Source organism: Anarrhichthys ocellatus, unplaced genomic scaffold (genome assembly GCF_004355925.1).
Source record: "Anarrhichthys ocellatus isolate YVR2014 unplaced genomic scaffold, GSC_Weel_1.0 scaffold2, whole genome shotgun sequence".
Lineage (NCBI taxonomy): Eukaryota > Metazoa > Chordata > Actinopteri > Perciformes > Anarhichadidae > Anarrhichthys > Anarrhichthys ocellatus.
This window is the reverse complement of record NW_022280032.1, coordinates 13,211,558-13,215,022: the sequence shown is the minus strand read 5'-3', so window position 1 is coordinate 13,215,022 and position 3,465 is coordinate 13,211,558. Positions and strand designations below refer to the sequence as shown.

The 3,465-nt window shown below is 42.6% G+C and overlaps 1 protein-coding gene across 1 annotated transcript in view; it reads left to right on the top strand.

Annotated features, from left to right (window-relative positions):
* Window positions 1-3,465, top strand: part of LOC116396428 (genetic suppressor element 1-like) — a 36,066-nt gene that overhangs the window by 2,687 nt on the left and 29,914 nt on the right. The window lies entirely within an intron of this gene.

The window sequence follows — 3,465 nt, the reverse complement described above, 5'->3', positions numbered from 1 at the left end:
GTGTGTGTGTGTGTGTGTGTGTGTGTGTGTGTGTGTGTGTGTGTGTGAGTGTGTGTGAGTGTGTGTGTGTGTGTGTGCGTTTGGAGTGATTACTATGTGATTAGTCAGGGTAGAAGGAGTGGAGCAGAGTAAGGATGAGACAGGAATGGAGATTAGAAGCAGCAATAGAAAATCAGGTTAATGATACATATTATCTACATGTAAATCTATCATAAAATCATTTAAAAATAAAAAAAAAAATAAATGTATGAGGAGACATGACAGACACACCTATGTGTAGGTGTGTGTGCGTGTGAGTGCTGCATTCACACGTTGTTACCCAGAGCACACTGTGACCTTAACATGGTATCACAAGGAAAAGAAAGTGGCATTTTACTATCTCTCACTCTCTGGACCCCCCGGTGATGTGCGCCGCACACATTACAGCAGTTTACTGTTTTCCCTCAGTGACTTGTTACAAATGTCTTTTCAAAATGTTATTTTTTGAAATCGGAATGTATTCCCATGAGGAGGTGCATCAAGGCTGCTGGGAGTCTGCAAGTTATGAAATAAACAAAATCATCTCTTACTGTTTTTAAAGGATAAGGCGGGCGATATTCTGTATTTTTGTTGTTGTCAACAAATGCCACTAAAAGAACAAAACCAACCCTGTGTTAGTCCATCTCTCAATGCTTTGTCACTTCCTTAACCGGTCTGTGGCACTCAGCTCAGAGCTTATTTGTTACTATTGAGGACAAAACATATACTTTTTGCTTGTTAACAAATGTTACTCAAGGGTGAGTAAGTGCATTTTGGGACATTTGTTCCTGGAGAGGTAATTTACAGCAGTAGGACAGTGTATGTTTGATTCATTCAGAATAAAACTACAGTGTTCATCACAATGAAGGGACGTGTCACCCAGACAATAGGAAAAATAAGGAATAAATCACCAGATTTGTCCTTTAATACTATATTGATGCCCAGCAGGCTGAGATAGTTCATCTCCAGTCCTCACAATGTCACCAGGTCGAAATCGGCTCAAACATCCGCATGAAGAATGAACACACACTCAGTGACATTTGTGTTTTTCTGTCCATACATGCATTCACTCACATGCTCACACACATTATACGTGGCGAGTCAATATGGTGAGAGAGCCGGGTCGTTGACGCGTGTATTAGCCTGCCATATTTATTGGCTGCTGTGGTATTTTCGGGGGTTGGGTAGCTGTGTTCGACTTGACCTCTGCATTGATTTCTATGATATGTGTTATAGCAACAAGGACACTGTGGCTTGTGATTTATGGCAGATGTCACATGAACGTACACACACACACACACACACACACACACGATATGTGCTATCCACACACTTCTCACTCAGCTTAAGGCTGCCGTACTGTGAGTGTGGCATTTCATAACTTCACTCTAAATATTTTTACTGCGTTGCACAGCAGCAGCAGTTCTACTTAAACAAATAAATACTTGTTTCTTACTGCAGAAGAGTAATGACCTCAACTGACTTGCAGAGTGCATGTGATCGTTCAGAGAACTGCTGAAGTGCCATTGAGCAAAAGGGAGAAAGACTAAAGACTAAATTGAGCAGAAAATTATGAATTAAAACAAAAATCAGCACATAGTGGTGTCTAGTGATGTCTTGCATGGCCAGTTGTTTTGTGTAACAGACAGACTAAAACCTCCCGAGAGCCTCCACTGATTGAGGATACCTTAGTGGTGCATCAATATCCCTTAAAGTGACTCTCTCTCTTTCCAATTTTTTTGCGTGGTTTTCCGCATCCCTCTTATTTCACACCTCCTTGTCTTTCATTTTACCTTGGTTAAGATGTCAGGTGGGCTGTGCTTCGTACGTCAGGCTCTGTGCTGAGGAGGAGCCAGAATTCAATCTCTGCTTTTGAGTCTTTATTTTAAGTAGGACACAAGGTGTTCTGTGTGTGTGTGTGTGTGTGTGTGTGTGTATATGTATACGTTTTAGTGGGTGGAGAAGCTCCTGGCACACACAAGTGTATGTGTTTATTTCCATTCTGTATGTTTGTAAGTGTATTCATAATGGGGGCTGAGATGAATGCTGCCTCAACGGAAGCTGCTGTCAGGCTCTCTTCTGCTGTTAATTGTGTGTACGTGTGTGTGTGTGTGTGTGTGTGTGTGTGTGTGTGTGTGTGTGTTTTTGTGCGTCTGCATCTGCGTGTTCATGTTTGTGCTCACTAGCGTGTGCCGACGAATGCAGGGTCGCAGTGCTCCACCTCAAGGGCACTGTTATTAATGAGATGAATAAAAGACCATGACAACAGCTTGATAACACAAAGGAGATAAAAACCACACGCACACACACACATACATACACACACATACAAGCACACATCATGTGGGAGGTGTGCGACTTTCTCTTGCCAAGAAAAAAAGAATAAAGTGCAAAACAACCCTAATCAATTTTTTATGTTTTCTATCCTAGAGAGACAGGGGAAATAAACCCAAAGACGAGGTGTAAAAGAAAAGGAATGAATAAAACAATATGCTTGGTAATGTCTCAACCAGAAAACAAACAAGTGAGCAAGTAAGCAAGCCACCCTAATTGGTCAAAGAGCTGGTGTTACTAATGAGCTCTTAATTAACAGAAGATTCACTTAAAGCACATGTACACTAACACACACACACACACACACACACACACACACACACACACCAACACACACTCATACAGGCAAATATTCATGCTCTGTGATGTTTACATTCATTTAGAACAAGCAATAAGCTTTGATGTGAGAACACGCATGCAAGCACACATTCACACACACACACACCTGACACACGCAACATACACACACGACACACACACGCACACACACACACCCACACATACATATACATTCACACAGGCGTATGCAGCCTGACTGCTCACTGAACGAGGGAGATTGGGATAAATGCCAGCAGATTTTGACCCGAGGTGATAACGACAACTCCTAGTTGCTCACGATCCACACACACACAGACACACACACACACACACACACACTCACACATTCATACACACACACAGGTGTGCATGCAGCCTGACTGCTCACTGAACGAAGGAGATTGGGATAAATGCCAGCAGATTTTGACCCGAGGTGATAACGACAACTCCTGGTATAGCTCACACTCCACACATGCACACATTTTGCAGAGCAGACACACACACACACAGACATGCACATGCTCAAATTACACACATACGCTAACATTCACAGTAAAATTGTAATAAGCAGCGCGTTGTATGATAACGAGCAGATGGCAGGAGGATTAGCCAAATGAAAATACAGCAGCTAAAATTTGCCAGCATTAATATCTTTTACAGGGAGGTGGGCGGTGGACTCCTTAACACACACGCACACACACACACAAATATAGGCAATCATATACAGGACTGAGCACTGGAGGAGAGCGAGAGAGAGAGAGAGAGAGAGAGAGAGAGAGAGAGAGAGAGAGAGAG